The sequence below is a fragment of the Pundamilia nyererei genome, unplaced genomic scaffold (assembly GCF_000239375.1).
Source record: "Pundamilia nyererei isolate P.nyererei 1_Seehausen unplaced genomic scaffold, PunNye1.0 scaffold00222, whole genome shotgun sequence".
Taxonomy (NCBI): Eukaryota; Metazoa; Chordata; class Actinopteri; order Cichliformes; family Cichlidae; genus Pundamilia; species Pundamilia nyererei.
The window spans coordinates 336709-358227 of record NW_005187623.1 but is presented as its reverse complement, the minus strand read 5'-3'; positions in this window follow the sequence as shown (position 1 = coordinate 358227).

Genomic DNA, 21519 nt, shown 5'->3' with positions numbered 1-21519 from the left:
TTATCACCCCAATCTGCAGCTCACCTCAGGTTTGTGGAGCTTCACAGGGAGTTTCTGCTCATTATTTAGCTGTCAGTCTGCAACTTCACTGTTTTGGTTAACCCTCAGCCCTCAGTCATTTTTTTCTGACTGCAGCTTGTATCAATACATTCTCAGGCAGTTACTTAGACAAGCCTATGCTGACTGATGCCAAACAATCTGAACAAAAAGAAAATGTATTAGCTGTCAGTTTCTAATGACAACTCTCGACCTGCTCCTAATTACTCTATCAAGGCCTAATAAGTAACTTGGTGAGAATATAATATTTAAAGAAAAGATTGGTGGTTTTTGCTCTGTTTCTGTCTAGTCTTGTAATATTTTTGATATTATGTCTTGAGTTTCTGCAGCTTATTCTGTTCTGTCAAAACTATTTTGTATACACGACATTTCACTAATGAACATTTTTGCTGTAATTCTGATATTTTTCTGAGATTATCACGGCTTTATCTTATTTCTTATGGAGTACCTAATTAAAGGCTGTGTTTATGGTAAACCTCTGCATTTTCTTCACATGAACGAGTTAACTGAACCAGATAATGACCTACTTTCTGATTGCACTTATCCAAGACTACAACTCAAAAGGAGTAAGACTAAGGGCTTCATTTTTTGCAGAGAGCTTTTGGGATACTTTAAGAACACTATTACCAAAGATGAACAAACAGGAGACTTGCCACCAGTGTTGGTCAAGTTACTTGAAAAAAGTAATCAGTAACTAATTACTGATTACTTCCCCCCAAAAGTAATGCCATTACTTTACTGATCACTTATTTTCAAAAGTAATTAGTAACTTAGTTACTTTTTAAAAACATGATTTACAACCTGAATAGGCGATACAGTGATAGATCTTTCAGCCCAATTCTACTTTTTCTGCATAATCAATCATATAAAATGTAATCATATGAAAAAGTTTCTTTTTAAAACTTGTTTTATTAGTTTGAATTTTTTAACTTTATGCATCAAGCAAAAATTAAATTATATGCAACATTCTCTGACTGGAAGAAATTTGTTTAACATTTAAACCTATTTTCTGCACCTTCCAGCATGTAAAATAAAATAGTTTTGTTTTTGTTTTTTTTGTTTACACTCACTCTTTTAAATAGATGCAAGTAAAACACAGCAGAAACTAAATAAATTCAAAGACTCGGTGGTCCTGTTGCTCCATTTTCACCTGTATAGCAGGAGTGGGGCAGGCGGATGTTTGCCCTGGTGCAGGTGTGTCACAGCAGTCAGTGGAAGAATCTGGGAGTTTCTCTGTGAATTTCACATTCCCGTGGCAGCGTACTCGGTGCTTGCACGGAAGTTTGGGGGGTTGCTGTAAAAAGAAGTTTTCTTCCCACGCAGTGAACAGCGGGTGATTATGTTTTTTGTCACTTTTTACAGAATCAAACTCAAAGTCTCTGCTCTTGCTCTTGACGAAGGCGGTCACACTTTTCTCCTCTCCTTCTCCTCCTCCTCTCCCTTAGCTTCCCTGCTTAGCCCTGTCCTTGTCTAGTCTCGTGTTGTTGTTGTTTTTTTTTTTGTATTACTTTTCCCTGGAACACTCTCTCACAGTCTGTTCTTTAAAACCTAAAAGAGGAATTATAGATTGGATCAACTGGTCCCTAAATGCAATTGACACCCCTTCTCAACGAAGTTTGGGCTTGGGTGAGCCTGAGTGCTGAAGATATCTACCTATTCGGAACCATGGTAACAGGGTTCTGGCTGATCGGAGGCTTGGCCGTGGCTTATCGAAGAATTAAGAAAGCGGAACCGGCTGTTCAAACCCCCACAAGGCTGCCCGCTGGGATTGAAATGATGGGAGACGCGTGAGTTTCTCAAAATGGACTCATTGAGTGCAGCACGGATAAGATCTTGGAGAGGCTACGGCTGCTGTGAATACTCAGAATAAGATCTCTGACTGCAGACTGGATACATCTCGGAAGGGCTAGCTCGGAATAGCCGTGAGTTCTCAGAATCGGCTCCTTGAGCACAAGAAATGACAACATCACAGAACGTAAGTATGGCGAAGCTCGCGGCTCGCCAACGGGAGATTGAGAGACCAGTGTTGGACTGTAGAACTGCTTTGAAATTCATATGAGCTGTTCGCACTAAAGTAAAAACCACCATCACTTATGCGGATACCCCTTTGGTGCCAGCTGCGGTCTCAAGGCTGGAGCTGAACAACAACACCCTGATAACGACTGTGTTTAGATTGTTCCTTCCCATTCCATGCAAGGCCACCTGGGTTGGCTGGAAGACTGTTTACTTAGCCTAGCAGGGCGAAGGACACTGTCTCAGCTGAACTCTGGACACGCACACACATACATATACACTGATATGCACACACTCATCCCGCCTCCCTTTCCAAACGCCTTCGATGCTTATTCCCTTCTGATGCTGCACCCTTTACCCACCCCTGTTGCTTGTCATGTGTTTCTTTGGTGTATTAAGCGTTTTTTTTTTTTTTCATGTGCTATGTGCAGAGGTGGGTTTTTTTTTTGTTTGTTTGTTTGTTTGTTTGTTTTTTCCTGTTCTCAAACTGATCTCCCTGTTGGAGCTCAGTCTGGGGGGAGTTATATTTTTTTTTCTCCTTATCTTTCCTCATGTGGTGCATTTTCCATTGTTATACCTCTCTTCCCCATGTAATGTATGTATGGTCGGAGGGTAAGATGGCGCCACCATTGCGTGCAATAGGTCGGCGGCCTTATGAAATTTCCCCTTGTGGGACTAATAAAGGTATATCAAATCCAATATGTCTGTTTGTGTTTTTTTTTTTTTTAATATAGGGCTGTTTTAATTTTAATTATGTTTTATTTTTTCCTGTATTGTCTTATTTTATTGTTCTTAACTTATTTACCGTACAGCACTTTGCTCCCGTGCTGGCTATTTTAACGAGTTTTATAACTAAAGCTGGATTGGGTAAAGCAGGAACATTTACATTCTGAGCTGTAAAAAGTTTAGTTTAGTCCTGGCAGTATTCATGAAAAGTAGCAATTTAAGAAATTGCAATGGCCAAATCAAAAGAGCACTTTAAATGCCAACCATTCAATACACCTTCAGCAGTTTACTCAAACCAGACGACAAACAAATTATGTCTGCCTTACTGCACTGCTTCAGACAACATGCCAGCGCTGAAGAAAATAGTTCAGAAAGTAGCTTTCCCACAAGAGAAATGGAATAAATCCTTTGTCTCTATCTGTGATATTTTATATATTTCACTAACGAGAGGTGTAGACATTATCAATCTGAAACAGAGTAGCTTTTAGACAAAAATACAATTAAATAAATTGTCATATCGTCTGTCCCAGTCAGACAAAACTAAATGTAGGATGATACTTTTCGTCTGACTAGGAAAAAATCTACTGTTGCCCAGGGATTGTATTGAATTTTATTGCTTACAGCAAGCAATTGCAAGTGCTTGCAGCACTAAGTTGCTGAATGTCATTTGGCAAAATCTATGTCGTTATTTGTGGAGGAATTTCCGAATTTCTATTTCATATCTATGAGGTTCTGGCTGGAATATGAATATAAGCAGTCGACATAAATTTCTGTTACAGGCAACAACAGATTTGGGATTTTTAACAACTGACCACAGTTAATTCTATGCAACACTGTTCAGTCACCATCATTCAGTCTTTGCCATTTCCATATTCAAGCTTTGGTCCCTTAACACTTAACAAGGAAACAGAGCGTGTTGTGAAAGTGAAAATGAAAAACAAAACTCCAAATGTTTTGGATGTGAATTTGTCATGTAACACACACAGAGTGAACATGTTGCAGTGTTGTGGAAAATTCATCCTCAAACAAATGCACAGTGAAAAAACTGATGATGAGCTGATCCTGATTTATTTTATTGTATATAGTATTTTATTTTATTCTATTCTGTACAGTATATTATTCTTATTGTATTCCAGTGTTCTCTGATTTTTGCTATATAACTTTGCACTGTCCACTTTCTGCAGTGACAAAACAAATTTCCCATGTGCGGGACTAATAAAGGTTTTCTTATCTTATGTTTCTACAAAGAAAAGGAAGAAACCGATTCCCGGTTCATCCAATTCTCATAAGAATTTCATGGTTCGATCCAAGAGTTGAAGCTGTATCACGGCAGCTTTCATACATATTTCAGGATGTCAGATGGGACCGCATCTGAGGAGGCAGAGATTAAAGATTTCAGAGAGCCAATTGACCCAGAGCAGCATCTAGTTGTGTGTCTGAGATTCTATACCATTTGTGTATTGTGTAGCAGTGTCCATTTTGAGCTGCAGCACATTTGTTGCCAAGTGGTCTAAATGGTCCGATCTGTTTATGTACATCCAAAATCTTAGAAAAATCAAGCTTCTTTTGAAAAAAATAAATGCCACAAATCCATCCAGCAAAATTAGGCAGTCTGTGTGAATGGCTGTGAAATATTTTTTGACACATGTAATATTTCCACAGATGTAGTATTCATGTCTGTGTTCGCCTTTCCCTGTTGTATTTTGAAAGTTTGGTTGGTTTTTTACACACACACACACACACACACACACACACACACACACACACACACACACACACACACACACACACACACACACACACACCAGTGATATCGTTTGTTGGTTGCTTTCACCCCTGTGTTTTGCCTTCTTCTGTCTCAGCTAGTTCTTAGAATGGATGTCCTCTGCTCCTCTTCGTCCTTTGTCGCGTTGTTTGGTTGTATTCAGTGTTTTTTTTTTTTTTTGCCTGTTTAGTTTAATCGTCATGCTCAACTCTGTTATTTCTACTTTCTTGTGATTTTTGAATAAAAATGTCAAGGAATGATACATTTATAAACATAAATGTAGATTTAAAAATGTTATATATTTAACTAATGTCCTCATTTTGATGTCCATATTTATTTTGCCTATTTATGAGTGTAATGTCTTATGTATGTATTGATTAATGCACTATTATTTCTAGTATTTTGGCCAATACTACCCTTTATACATTTTTATCAGTGATTTTTAGATTATGATTTGTGACTCCAGGAGTCCATCTCAGCTATAAGACAAGAGGTAGGGTACACCTTGAACAGGTCGCCAGCCTGTTGCCGGGCTGGTGACTAACACCAAAAATGATTATTTATACAATTGTATGTTAAGTCACTAATGATAGCTAGGTAGTAAACTATATTTTCTACGCAACTACAGGAATTTGAGAGTTTAAGAAGCCACTCAGGGATTAATGTGAAGAGATACTGGGCTATCTGTGGTTTGTGCCCTTTTCTGTTAGATCTATAAGGTTAAGTCAAGTCTGTGGTCAGAACAAGATGCACACGCACACCAGCATTGCCCTTGTGGGTTCATTATAAACACTTTAGCAGGTCTCATGCTGCACCCAGAGGTTGCTAAATAGCCCTGATTGATTCGCTGGTGAAGACCCCAGTCGGCAAGTCCTTTAGCCAATAATCATTCACACACTAGCACTCATCTGCCCATCTGTCCTACACACCTGCCAATAGAGTTTGAGCTACGTGCTGATATGGCATTCAGTGCCTTCCATTAGACAATACAAAACAGCAGTCAAGACTCTCCTGATGACATATGGAGAGGAAAAAGTGTATCAGAGAAATCTGAATCAAAACTGAATCTTGTACAGCTCGTAATATGAAAGTTCTCAGAATGTCTCTGTAAATAGAACTACTTTCAAAGCTGAAATGGCAATAATCAAAATAAGAGTATGGAAAAAAATAAACTTTTAGGTTCTTTTATTACTTGTATTCATTTACTAGCTTTATGCATAACAAACACTAAGCACTTCTACTGTGGCACTTTCCCAAATCCCAGCTCCTGATCTGGTGCCTTTCATGTCTCTCAGCATTTCATGCTTCATAGCTACAAATTCACTTTTTAGAAAAATACTTGAGGTGCTCGTGAGTCACAGTTGTGTGACTCGTCTAGTTTGTTTATTTTCTTTTTTCTACTTGGCACACAGAGATATCTTGAATCAAAACTGAGGCTCAGTATGACTGATCGGATACACTCCCAAGCATTTCCTTATGAACATCGTATTATTCATTTTCAGTCTTGCGGCATGGAATCTGCAAGATGTTGGAAACATTCCTTAGAGAAACTGCTCTATTTTGATATGGCTGCATCACATGGCCTAATTTCCACAGATTTTTCAACTAAAGATCAGTGTTTCCAAACTGCTACCATTACCACACCGTGAAAGGGATTCTGGGTGACCGGCAGGGCCTGTAGTTCATTAAACTCAATGTGACGTTCCCAAAACTAGATTCATATGACCTTTGCTTGATGACAATACTCTGACTGTGGCATTCAAACATAGACCAATCTGGATTAAGCAGTGTGAAGTGTTTTTAAGGGGGGGGGGGATCACTACTACCAGCTCAGACTAGGTACACAATTGACAGTTAAATGTTTGGAGGAGGAGGCCGCAGAGACATTTCTCCTGACACAATGAAACAGATAGATCAACATACAAACCGAAGAAGTTGGGGATCGAGCCACTAACCTTCCAACACTACTGTTTGAGCCAATATAGTATTATGCTTTCAGTGTAACTAAAACATAAGTGTCTTCCATCATCATGGGTTTGCTGAGTGTCTCAGCTGCTTGATTGTTATTTATCCTTTAGTTTAAGTTTTCTATGACTATTTTTGTGATTTACTCATTATTGGACTGTGGAGGCTGGTGAGAAATGACATTTAATTTCCCTCTATACTGCATTTCTTTACCATGCAAAGTGACAACCTTGAATCACATGTAATTTTGGGGTGACTGGTTGGTGTCAGGGGTGGGAGCAGAACAAGACAGGTGATTGTAACAATAGTAGACAGTGCCATTTGTTAAGCAGCACTTCTTTATGTCACGTTAGAGGCTGCTGTAGAATAATTCCAGACTTTCACAAAGCCTCAAGGAGCTTGAGAGAAATGTTAACAATCCGACGATTCTCTGTGAGCAAGCACTTCGGAAACAGTGGGAAGGAAAAACTCCCTTTTGGCATAAAGAAATCTCCAGCAGAACCAGGCTCAGTGAGGGGCAGCCATCTGCCAAGACTGGTTGGGGATAAGGGAAGAGATTAATTAACAGAGATTAATAATAACTAATGATTAATTGAAGAGTGGTGTATAAACACAAACTGAAGGGGGAAATGAAGAAGAAACACTCATGGGAAGCCATCAGCATCCTAGGCTAATAGCCGTGTAACTTCATGCTTACCTGATATATCCAGCCCTTACTACTGGTTCCACAGCAGAGGGTCCTGAAAGATGAAGGCTCTGCTTTTAAATATCCTAAGAACCACAAGTAAGCCAAGAATCTGATAGCAAAGCACTATACTGGGGCTATGAGGTCTTTAATGTACAGTGGGACCTGATTATACTAGCTCTTGTATGTGAGAAGGATTTTAAATTCTTCTACAAGAAGCAAAAAAACCCCCAAAAAACTAGTACCTAGAATCAGAATCAGAATCAGAATCAGAAAGGGTTTATTGCCAGATGTTGAGCAGGTTTACAACATTAGGAAATTGCTGCTAGATGACATACTGACAAGTCTATAATGGTTTTTCACTCATACAAACTGAACCTTTGGTTTTTAGGAATCATTCTTTAGGTAAAAAAAAAACAAACCCCAAAAAACCCCTCTTGGCTGTGGTTTAAGTGTGCCAAAGTGTGCATGGGAAAGCATTCACTACTTGGTCCATGGAGTCATTCATTATCTATGCTTCATAATCACATCAAATCAAGATTTATCAGATCAAGTGCCATCTTTCCAGCCTTGGAAAAAGGAAGACATTTTTTCATCCAAATTTAAAAAAAAAAAAAAAACAACAAAAAAACCTCTCTGATTTCCAAATTAATTTCTAATATACTTTTGTTAAACCCTAATTAAAGCTTAAATCCACACATCAATCATTTATTGAGTGTTTGATATCAAATCCAGTATTGTGGTGTAGAAAGGCAAAATGAAAAATGTTTTTGCCATTACTTCTGAAAGTATAGCGCAAGTCTTGCTCACTCTTGATTTTGATTGGTTTGTCAGGGAAAGTGACATCGATAAGTGCAGCAGTGTTCCAAATGTTGAACTGTCAGGTGTGTTTTTGTGGCAAGAACTTTGACCTCCATTATATTCAAATTCTTCTTAGTTTGTGTAGAAAATAGATGCTGAGAGCACAACAATTGCTTTCAGTGAACATAGGCCCTTAGAATAGGGAGGCTAAAGCTGGGTGTGATTTACTCTGTGATTGGCAAGTTGCTAGAATATAACTTTACAGTGTCCCTCAGTTTCTCAATCACATTCACCCCTTGCTCTTCCTATCTGCTTTCAAAACACAAAGATTGCAATGGTGAAACCACTCAGCATAAGGCTTCACAGAGGGACTAACTATTGGGTGAAGCCATAACGGTTACATCAATCTTTCTATAAAGTCTAGTACAAGGTCAGCAACTATATATTAAAAATAACAGCATGTATGCAATGGAAGGTAATTCTAGCCTTAGTAGAAAATGTATAGCTGTCTAATTACAATAATAATCTTTTGAGAATTTTGATAGGGCAACGACCTATCAAATCCAAAAGACTTTATAGTGGATAGGCTATTAATTCACAAGACAGCCTCCAGTAATATGAGGTGTGTGTGTGTGTGTGTGTGTGTGTGTGTGTTAGTCAAGCAAGGCAGTGATTAATTAAATCCTGTGGGAGTTGGAGTGTTCATTGCAGAAGGCAGAGAATGCAGCACATCCGGTTGATAGTTCCCTTGCGATGTAATGCCTAATCTATTGCCATGGGAGGTGTCTATCAAAAGATTGCCATCAATTCATAGACTTTGCCCAACTCATTGGACAATATGTAGTACAGTACCTGGGGAGCCTGGGTGGAATAACAGTATAATCATCTCGTGGAAGATGGAGACCTCCACATGCCCACTTTTAGTGACTGAACTCAGTCAATGTACAAGTCAATATATATAATACAGAGAGCATTATTTAGGATGGAGAGCATTCCACGAGAAAGACGTGAGCCCAGGATAGAAATTCTCTTCATTTACTGTAGATTATGTAGTTTCTACTGTTGTAAACAGTGGATAGAATCATTAAATGTCCACGTACTTTCATAGTCGATTGAAAAGCTTTCATTATAAAAGATTAAAAACAGCTGGGCTAAACAAATGAAACAGTGAAATTGGGTCCTTGAAGCTAACACTATGACTGAATGTTAATGAAGCATGAAAATAAGCGATCAATGTGATTAACAGACACCACAAAACAACGTTACGCAGGGTAATGGTCAAGTAAGTGCATCAAAAAGAATAGAAGATATAACTGATGCACAAAGTTACTCCATCTGGCACAGTCTATTTGGCAGTGAACTAACTTCACAACAGGTACATGTAATGAACTATAAGTCCATGAGTAATCTAAAAATAATTCACTGTAGTTTTGACCCAGCATATCAGAGCCAACACTGCTTTGAAAAGTGTTGCCTACTCTTGAATCACTGTACATTTTTAGCGTACGCTACCAGTCAAGTTTAGACACACCTTCTCATTTAATGGTTTTTCTTTATTTTCATGACTGTTTACTACATTTTAGATTATCAATGAACGCATCAAAACTATGAATGAACACAAATGGAATTATGTAGTAAGCTAAAAAGTGTGAAATATCTCAAAACATATTTTAGATTCTTCCAAATAGGTGGTGTGTTTGGGGTCATTTAATTTCCTTAAGGATTATTAAAGGATTCTGATTCTTCTCCACCAGCAAAGTAAACCCACACTATCAAACCTCCTCCTCCATGCTTTGCGGTGGAAAACCATGCATATAGAGACCATCCGTTCACCTTTTCTGCGTCGCACAAAGACATGGCGGGTTTCCTTAGTCGTGGTTATAGTGAGAGTGTGTGTGTATATATATGTTTTAGCTCCGGATGAAACACAGTCATACCTACGTTTTAACAAAGTAGCTTAAGTCACTGCCAAAACTCTTAACTAGTGTCGTTTTCAACTGCTCATCGGCAGTTGCAGAGTAAGAAAAATTGATCCATCAAAAATTCTGACAGCAGTGGGAAATGACTGTGAGGCAGTTTCTGTCCAGAACCACTGGAGCTGCCCACTGTCTGAGATGATCCTCAGTGTTGTATAATACACTGGGAGATGGGTCATTTCTGAATTTATTGTTGTTAAAGTTTTCTTTAAATATTTAAAGATTATTAGTTACAGTGAATGTAGTGTCTGTATCCTTGGCAGTATGCGGTGCAGTTTGTTTGAAAATGTTTCACTCACTGAGGTCCTGCATTTGCAAAGCATCTCCATTTTACTTCTCAGTGCACACCAGCCACTTGGGGAAGCACATGTCATTGCTCCTGCTGTTACTACGCCAAGTGCTGAAAACCTCTGTGAAGCAACGCACTCTTTTATTTAAACTGAGATTCTTTTTTAACTTTAGAAGCCTGGAGCTATGAGCACACACTCAGCCCTCAGAGCTGTCATCAGTGTGTCCTTTCCACAGTAAACAAGGAGAAGAAATAAGCCAGCGTTTTAAAGAGCTCCCCAGTGGACACAACACTCACGGCTGATGCAAACCTCTCTTCTTTTCTGTCTCTTCAAATTGGTCTGGGCATTCTGAGCTGACGTAAGCGGGCAGTTCTCATTATGGAGAGGAGGTTGTCCAATTTCAATTGACACCTTATTAATCAGCATACCATCAGCCTTGGATCATTTTTTTTCACGGCTCAAAAATAAAGTTTTTAGGGAAAAATGGGGGTCGGGGTTGGTCAAGTATCTTTGAAATGTGCACACTGATAGCATGATATAAACATGTAAGAATTTATCTGAACTTGTGTCCACTTATACACACATCAAGATGAAGGGCTATAAAAGGGCAAGCATGTCAATAATGCAGATTGACCACTTAATTCCCACTAGTCCTTCTGTCACCCGGCAACAGAGGTAGCCACAGATCAATACACCTATTACCTGATATAAGAAGTGAGTGAGCAGGGAGTCGGGGTGGAGGGGGCATGGGAGGTAGAGGTAAAATGAGAGCGAGATGCTCAAGGCCAACATGGTGTATCTCATATCAAGATAATAACCCAGGTAGCCTTCTGACAGCTGTCCGGATAGAAAATATGATGAGGGACAGAAAGGGGAATACAGCTAACTGAAGGCAGGGGAAACACTGTTGCAAGGTGACAGACATTAAGGTATTAGCACAGACGGGTACACAGAGTGAAAAATGACTTGATAAATGAAAATGTTAAAGTATTCTGTTTTTTTTGGTTTTGTTTTGTTTTTGTATATAAAAAAGCATGATCAAAAATGTCCTACAGCTGCAGAGAGTATGTTGTTTGTATTTGTAGTTGCAAAATATAATTTGCCACTAGCTGAATTGCCTCCAGTGTATGTAGCTTAAAAATAGATTTAAAAAAAACCCCAAAATATTACCTGATTTAAAATTGGACATTCTTTTAAGGTCTTCAGCATGTGCACCCATGAACAGTTTTCAGCAGGGCTGCTATTTCAACATTTCTCAGTGGATGTTTTTAAGTGAAGAAACTTGAAAACTTCCCCTTGCACTAGCGCCCCTGCAGTGGGTGCTTGATCTCCTATCTGTCAAAACTGCGATTCTTTGAGTTCATCTTCAGTATCAGGAAGTGGATGAGGTTGCAGAGAGATAAATCTGGCAAGTGGTCAAGTCGTTGTGCAAAAATTGTGTTGGTGTTGTAAAAACTGAACTCTCACACACGGAAAAATACCACAGTTTAGCCCGTTGTCATCCCTGGGGGGTAAATTTACAGTGTACAGTCCGATAAAATTGTTGGCTCTTCAACTGAAAACTCCTTGGGTATAGCTGGAGACACAGCTTTCACCACCAGCAATGATGCTCTGCACAAAATTAAATTCAGTCTGAAAAGTAGTTTGTTTGGCCAGTAGTCAGATCACAGACCACAGAGTAGAAGTGGTCAAAATGGGCCTTCTGGGAAGCATGAACCAAAAAAAACCACCCCAAAAAACAAATACAAAAAAGCTTGAGGAGGTGTGTTTCAGCTATTTCACAGAGTAACATGAAAGTAATGTAACGAGTAGCATAATGAATTACTTTTTCCCCGGCATAATTAAATAACGTACCTTACTTTTAAGAAAAGCCTTCTGTGTAATATGTGTAATAGTTGTTACTCAAAAAAAATAAATAAATAAATAAAACAAGTCCAACGCTGATCACAACAAAGAGGGGAAATGCCTCAACAAACATACACGAACACTTGACCCACAGCATGCAATTAATTTGCAGGAATGTAATTTCTTTATTGCTGCTTAGCAATAGTGGTGATTCTAAAAACTAAACCAATGAGAACCTAATGACAATCAAAAGAATCGATAAGTGATATCAATAATGGGATCGGAATCACTAAACTCTTATCAATTCTCATCCCCACAGGTGGATCGATAGATTTCGATTCATTTCTATGTTTGTGTCTATATTTGTGTTAGAAATTCAATATTAATCAAAGGCAACCTTAGTAAAGACAATATAAGTTTAAATAATGGTTATGAAAGCAAGGTTGAATAGGAACGACTGCAACCAAACTCTTTTTAAAACTAGAGCGCGGCCTCTGACACCTCCGGTGAAACTGTGGCCCACACGACGAGCCACACTGAAGGATTTGTTAGCATGAAATGGTCTTTTCAGATCCGACTGTTACACTTAATAATAGGCTTCAAGTCTAGACTACAGCACTACTTGTATTTATTCCTTTTGAGCATCTCAAGGGTGAACTTACTCTGGTTCGTTGTCTTGCTGCATAAACAGGCTGCACATGAGCTTCAGCTCAGATCGATGACATGATGTCTTCCTTTGAGATTTGCTGTCAGAGAGCAGAAGTCATGTTTCCCTCAATTCTGGCAAGTCACCCTGGCTTTGAAACAGGACATTATCTCTGCAACATCACACTGCCACCTTCATGCTTGACTTCAGGTATAATGTACTTTTTCGAGAATGATGTGTTTGGTTTACACCAGATGTAGCTGGGCCATTTTCTTCCTCTCTTAGTGTGAATGTGTAGAGTCCCAGAGCCTAAGCAAATGCTGTGGACTACTGAATACTTTTTCATGTAGGGCCAGCTGATATATAATAACATTTCTGCATCCATACATATAATATGAATGAAAAGCTACAGTGGCCCTTAGAGTGAAACATGTTACAACATTAAAATGACATACATTGTTTCCATATCAGACATTAATCAACCTTTGGGTAAATTTGAAAAAGAAGAAACTATTATAGCAATCAGATCAGGGTCAAAACGAATCATTTCTTTTCCCTTTGTTCTAGATTTGTTGGTTTAATGATGACTCAAAGGTAACTGCTGCTTGCAAACAATTATGCTTCAAGGTTCACCAAAGATCAACTCATGGCAATAAATAAATACATACATTAATTAATGTATCAATCAAACTCAGTGGGAAATGAAACAGGTGTTGGTGATTTTCAAAGCACTTCTCTGTATTTAGTAGCTATACAGCTAGCTATACAGTAGATATGTAAAGTTTCAGTCATGTTCGACTGAGTAGCAGCTCCCAAAACTTGAATCTCTCAAGATGGTACAGGCAAGTAAACAGTGAGCTGTGCCCTATGCACTTTGGGTGGTAGATAAGAGTCATGAGTTTTCCTCTAAGCTGAAACAATGAGAGAAGCACCTCTCAAAGAAGAGCAGTGAGATCTCAAAGCCTAAAATGTTTGATACATCTGAGCCAGTCGCATAGGCTAAAGGACGGATAATCTATAAAGCAGTGTTTGAAATCGGCGTCTTCAAAGAGATAACTTTACTCCCATGTGCTATCAGTGTCGCATTGAATCTCTTTCTACCATGGATTTCAAATAGTTGCAAACTCTTTACAGTTGTGAGAATTGTTGTCAATTGTCTGTGTGTGGGTCTAATGCTGTATTACTGCTTTGTATCAATGTGTCTGTGGGAAAACATCTTAGAGAGGAGTAGACAAAACAAAGAAGAAACAAAAAATTCTCACAAGCTGGATTTGAACCACATAGATCAATGCTGCTTTAGTGAAGTTACCCTCCATAATGACAGAAAAAATCTTCTTTAAGTACATCTACTAGCTGGGCAGTCACTGAAATGTTTTTTTTTTAAACATTTTAAACATCATAGCTGCATATCAAGTATTTTATTTTTCTCTTGTTGGTACTATCATACCATCCCAGTAGACTGATACGTGGGAAAAACCTGCTCCTGAGATGTCTATACAGTATAAAGTCTAAAATTCGCTTTTACCAAATGGCCCATATCCTAGGTTAAATAGTCATTCAAATAAGTGCAAACTGTTTGTGTTTCTGCACTTAGCACCAGTAACAGCAAAGCAAATTGTAAGTTTGTGACCAGACCTCCTGCACAGATAAAGCTAAAGATAAAGAAGAACTTTATTGTCATTGTAGTTATACAATGACATTTGTTTGGTAGCTCACAGAGGCCAGCAGCAATTAAACAAGAAGCAGCATAGTAATAAATAACTGTAGTAAAAGTATAAGATATAAAGTAAAAGGAAGGCACTTAGCACAGTAAATAACAAAGAAAATATAGTATTTACATCGATATATTGTGTCATTATCATCATTACTTAACAGGTACAGTCCTCTCAGGGTCCCTCTACGTTTAGCTTGAGTTTTGTTGTTTGTTTGCTTTGTTTTTTTTAATCCCAGAATTATTTTTATTTTCTTTAGTCTGTGACAGAAGTCATCCCTCAGTAAAGCTAATCAAGGATGAGACAGCGGGTGTGAGGAGGAGGTGGGTGCTGACAGAGAGGTTTGGACAGATGGACAGACAGACAGGCTGTGCTCTGTCAGCACAGGCTGACATGATGAGAAGGGACAGACGAATGGAAGAACAGAATTGGAGAAAGAAGTGAAGTGGAGAGAGTAAAGATGAAGAACCAACAGCAGAAGTGAAACTACACACTGTAACATACTAACACTTCCTTCAGTCCATTCAACCCAACTTTTCTTTTTTTCTCTTGTTTGCTTAATTGATTTTAAATAAAATGTATATGAAGTCATGATGTTAGGGGGAAATGATGCGTTTTATTTCCCGTGACACAGTCTTGTGTTTCTGGTTTAAAAATATTTGAAAACGGGGAAAAACCTGCTTTTTAGACAATGTAAACAGACAAACATTTTCTGAGAATCATAAACAATGAAACTCCAGGTAAATGTGTTAAAATACTGTTTGTTTAAATGTGGCCCATCAATGTTGCTTTAACAAACAAAACCTAGAATGAAAAATATGTGAACAGTTTCTCTTTTACACCCAAAAAATGAATCTAATACCAGAAGCAAAATAGAAGTAATCACTGCTTTGGTGAGCCAAACTTTACACATATTTTGAAAATAAAGTGATGTGACTGTCAGCAAAACCATCTGATACTACTGATTCAAGGAAGATGATGACAAAAATGGTTTTGAACTCTACTTTTTGAAGCCTTAATGTTTTGGGTTTGGCCATGTTAGTTGTTTTGTTTTGGCATTTAAACTGAGTTATTTGGATGGGAGCATCATAGGAAATTGTCCGGTGACGACATCCAAAAATATACATGCCTCTGAACCAGACTAATAATAATGCTATTCTTACAAGTGTGCTGGGAGATTGCGTACACCTTGCAATAGAAGGTTTGTGAGTTAAAGTCCGATTGTGCTGCATTCTCATACACACCTTTGTCAGGTGTCTAATGTGTAGAAAAGTTGTAATTCTGCTGTTGGTTGGCTTACTCACTTGGTGTTGTTACTTATTTTATGTTGTTATTTCTTAGCCTTCTTAATGATAATGCTAGGTGTGGAGAAAAAAAAATCTGCTCAACGCTCAACTGTGTGAATTGGAGGCACGTCTTGGAAAGGTGGAAAATAAATGCACCACAATCAAAACATCAACACACACCATCCATCCAGCTTTAGATGGGATATTCAAATGAATTTGAATAATGCTCTCTTTAATTTAATACATGCAAAACATTTCAAAAAAGGTGGGATTGGGCATGTTTATCGAGGTCACATTACTTCTTATTTTAATACGATTGTAAGTGTTGGGAAGCTGGGACCAAAATGGAAATAAATGCATTCAGTTTTTTTAAACATTTTACAAAGACTTACCACCAATTCTGTTTACTGAAAAGTTAAGTATTTATTTAATTATTTTTTTTTAAATATGTGACTGTTTTTGGGACAGTGTGTAATTGCTCTCTAGTGTCTTTGCTAGACTCAGGTATGCTCAAACTGAAATCAGTGGACACCTGAGAAGTCAAAGTAAAAACAAACAAATTAAAACGAAAAGCTAATATAATCGGTCTTTTACATAAATTAAAAATATTCAGTTTTATGCTAAGCTGTTAATCGTAATTCAAAACTCAGCAGGAGGGTGTGTTTGATTTGATCAGTTTCATTTACATTTATCATCCGCAGCACACACATGACTACTTTCAGTACATTAATGTTAACGGTCATGTCTTAAACAGCTCAACTATGAAAATATATTGCAGGGACTTGTGCAATTGTGATTTAACTTACACCTCTTGTCTTAATAGATTTGGGGTGCTGGGGGAGATTGGACAGTCATATTTCATCATATAATGAGATTCGTGTTTTTTAAAAAGAAAACATTCAATCCATAATTTCTGGCATAATCCCACATTTTCTGTTTTTCTTTGTTTTGGGTTCATTAAATCCTCTTGAAAGAAGAGGATGTTGAAATGAGAACCACATATTTTAGTGTGAATAAGTTGTTGCACAGCCAAAGTCAAGGATTACCCAGTGAGGGAAAGAAAGGGATAAGCTTTTATTCGATCAGCTGTCTTATATGACATCTCTACAAAACATGAACCTGAATTAATGTTTGTCACTTATATAGTACTGACAGGTAGGCAGTAAAACTCCATGCTAATTAACAGTAATAAAGAATTTCATTACATTATGTATACACAGAATAAACATGCACAGATCTTACTCTGTTGACAGGCAGAGCTGCACTAGCGTCCTTTGGGTTACAGGGTTCAAGTGGATAGACCTGAATTAAGAAACATACACACATATCCTATTGAATTTAATGTTTTAAGAACCTCTATGGTGTTAGAGGGCACCTAACTTTGTCAGTCACTATTGGCAAAATTGGTGGGGGTATCTGATAGTTCATCAGATAACAGGAACAACAAAAGTACACATTTTATTGTGACAAAGAATAGTAAGTATGAAAGTACTGGACACTACACTGGTATAAATACTGAATAATGCAATGCATTGCTGATTCATGGTATGTGGCATCATCAAGTACAAACATGAATACAAGCATTGCTGAGAACCATAGTCAGAACTTGGCAATTGTCAAGTAAAAGTTGATTGTTTATGAAGTCTGGGGGTGTACTGTTGTAATTCTTCTTTATCTAATCTGCATTTGATTTGACTGAAAGTTGCATACTTATGCCTTACGTATCACAAAGGTCTTTCTTTTTCCTGTGTAATGGGAGCTCGATTCTGCTTTACCTTCCCTCTCATATAACCCACAGGTTAATTCTCGCGCCTTTTTAAAAAAATCTCCATTTATATGCTTTCTTTGAGTCAGACAAAGTATTAATTTTCACTGTTTCACTGCAAATATAATCTCAAAGCTTGTCTCTCCAAAGTAAGTCCCTTTATTTGCCCACCAAGCCTAAAGCTGAAATGCAATTTGGGGAAAATAAAATAATATAAATTATAATAACATATAATAATAAAAAATAAAAAATGGTCTGGGTACAAATTACCAAGTCTGCTTTCTCCAACTCAGAAATAGTTTTCATATGTTTTTATTTTGACTTGATCTTGGAAAAGTCCCCCACACTTTTAACTCACGCTTAGACTGCTGTTATTTTCTCTACTTAGGTCTCACTTCATTTTCCCAGGAAAGGCAAACCAGACATTAAGTATAGCAAATGAAAACATTTCCATCACTACTCTCTGAAAACATCATATTTATAGAAAAATGTGTGAAAAATGAAAGTGGAGTTAAATAGTCAGTTCACTCATTTCCTCTGTCTTAATTTTAGAAATACAGTTTTGATATCCAATATCCTTCTCTGGCATTATCACATGTTCAGCTCATCTCATGAAGTCTTCATGCAAAAAGGAATTTTTTTTTCTTTCCCCAGGTTTTAAAGAACAGCACAGAGACACTTCTCTGGCTCTGAGGAGAGGAGCAAACATAGGTGAGATCAGAGATGAGGGGTGAGATAAAGAGACAGAAATGAGAATAGAGAGTGAAAGTGCAAAATGCCACTGAGAAGTTTGGAAGAAAGATAAGAGCTAAACAGCCACTCTTCTCGTCTTTTATTCAGCGTCAATTTACAGTTCAGTGCACAATTTAATAGATTTTCATTCGTTTAAAATATGCAAACACATTATCACACATTGTTTTTCTGTAAATGATCTAGAACAGGATGCTTACAGGAAGCTATAAATATTTCAACTGTGTTTTACATGCGCACACATTTTAGCTTTTGGTAGAAAGGCATGAGGCTTTTAAAATAACCATTTCACAAAGATGCCAAACATAGTGCTACAGCAATTATGGCAGAACAAGAAGGTGATAAAAAAGAAAAGATGTAGAGGAATAAATTTAGTAACCTTACAGGAAGCAGCAAAACCACTCAAAATATGGTGGTGTGCACAACAACCTGCAGACATCAGACAGAGAGAAGGAACTGGGAAACAACCAAAAATAACCAAACCTCAGTGAAACACCTTTGCCTCTGACAACCACTTTATCCACGGGCAGCTCTGTGCTGCCAGTTCCAATGCCTTTCTATCAATGACTATATTCATCCAATCATTCTGCATATTAGAGTAGAAATAATAAAATAACAATAAAAATCATAGGCTGAAAGAGACATAAAACATAAGAACAAACCATCCATTTGGTGTCCTGTGAGACCGGACTTCCTTTTCCAAAATACAGCACTTAGGTAGATAATCAGAGCTTTGGAACTGATGGTAAAAGCAAATTCCAGATCTTATCACATAAAAACAAAACCAGAAATGCAACAATTACACAAAGATTTATGAAATTGATATTTAATTTGTAATTATGATGGTTGTCTTAACATCCCTAATCACTTCTTGAAGCTAAAGTGTGTATGTGAATTTTAGGAGTAATGAAGAAACTCACCCAAAGTAATGGTGTAATAAAAAAGATGAGCTTATAATAGTTTTTGAAAATAATGAAGCTCTTCTTCACCCACTAACAATACAGACAGCACTTGTAAAAATCAGTTAATTTGTGCTGATGAAGATAATATGGAAATTATACCACTTTATTTTCACTCTGTGGAAATAAAACGGTATGCAAAATACGAATTATACCTTCTTGTATTTGTGTAAAAAGTGCACTGAGGTTTGCATATTCCAGTATATCAAAACATATGAGGTCCTCATAGCTTTTTTTCATTTGATAAATTCACTTGTCTCACTAGAGTTAAAATGTCACACTTCTGGGACGCCCATCTAGTTGTCTAGAACTGAAGAAGACTTGATTCAGAAGCAAAAACATAAAGAATATAAGAACTCTGCTCTTGATGTGTTTACTGTTTCTGAGCTGGAGTGTTATGCAGGTAATTAAGTTAGACAGCTGTTCACCCACAACACGACTGAACTGTTTGGAAACCAAATTTTGTTTCCTAAGTAAAGATGGATTTCTGTTCCCCAAGTTAAATTTTCACTCTTATGGGCCAAGCTACCATCTGTTGTCTTTTACGGCAAGTAAACTTCTGACCAGTTAGTCTATGGTCTTCTTTTTGATCAAAGTTGTTAGTGATATCCTCAAGAATTCAAAGGCTGTAGTGAAAACGAATGTTTCCACATATAGCTGTTTTATATTCAGGAGTGAAACAAGTGTTGCTATTGGATGGTGTGGTCAACAAAATGCATTTTATCTGTCAGTCAATGACCTCACATCAACAGAAGTTTTACTTACAAGACTCCAAGTAACGGCAACATCACTGTTCTTCAACAAGTGCTTAAGAACAACATTGCATGATGTTGCATACCCTTGTCTCCTGAATCTGCCCCAGAGTGTCAAAATAGTAATCATTAAGTAAAAAGTTACTAAGAGACAGTGGTACAGGTGCTAAGCAAAGTTTGAGATCCACGGTGAAATCACTGAGTGCATAGACAGACGCATCTTTTAAAGTGTAAAAACAAAGGAAAACGACAAAGGAAACCACCTTGAGATTCGCTCCAAATAGTTGTACCTACTTTAATGGCTTCCATCAGACACTATAGCAGATGTTTCTCTATCCCAAAGTAACTCATTTTGTCAAACACTGTGTCCTATGTAAAACTGCTGGTAAGTGCAGAAAAAATACCAACCATGGCTGAGGGAAGAATTGGAAAATATACAGACAGGAAAAAGTGTGATTATCGTTCAAGAGCTCTACAGATGGGGCCCTGCTGTATTTGAAGTGAATCTCCAAATGACCAAAAGTTAATCGAACTGTCCTGTAAGTCCACTGACATCAGTGTAGCCAGTGTGTTCATGCTATCCTGTCCCATAGTACTGTGAAGAAATTATTTTGTCCTTTTTAACCACTCTTTGACTACATGGAAGGGGTTTTGATGGCTGTTTGCATTTATTCCAGTGTTTCAAAAAAGGTTTCCAAAAGTCAGCAAAATGACATCGCAAACTCAAACCCTCCTCTCTGCAGATCATTGGCAAATGTTCACTTGTACAGCAAAAGAAAAAAAAATCAGAACCAATGAGTTACAGTACAAGAATGTCACAAATCATTTAACTGCTTTATTATTATTTCAGTGCATTGTGGAGCTAACTGTACAGATACTAACAGATACTATATCAGACCATGATGCAGGCACAGCATCTGAGTGTCATCTTTAGTCAGCTTGTCCTTCACTTCTTCTATGAAACAGGAAAAAACTCTCCTGAGCCTGCTGGGTTTTTAGAGGATGCATAGTTTGTTTTTGAAGAAGACTGCATAGAATATCAACATGCATGAGGCCAGTGTGGGGAAACAGATAAAGAGAAAAGAAAGTCTACATCCCTGCAATGCAGGTGGCCCATGATGGACTGGCACGCTGTTTCAGGACTGATAATTCCACACTTTTTCATAACACTGTTTCAAAGTGTTTTGATGTTCAAACATGGAAGGTGTAGCTTTCAAAGATTCACCTTGTTTGTCCTCACTCTGGAATCCTCCCGCCACACATTTCATCCAGGACTGCAGCTCTCCTAGGGGACTTGGAGAAATTTGGTAAGAGGTTGTCAAAAAAAGTTAACAGGGCTACAAGATTAGCAGGCCTGTTGCGTTTACTTAAAAAGCCATCTCTAGACCCAGTTGTCTTAGCTAATTATAGGCCAATCTCCAACCTTCCTTTCATTTCAAAAATCCTTGAAAGAGTAGTTGTCAAACAGCTAACAGATCATCTGCAGAGGAATGGTTTATTTGAAAAGTTTCAGTCAGGTTTCAGAG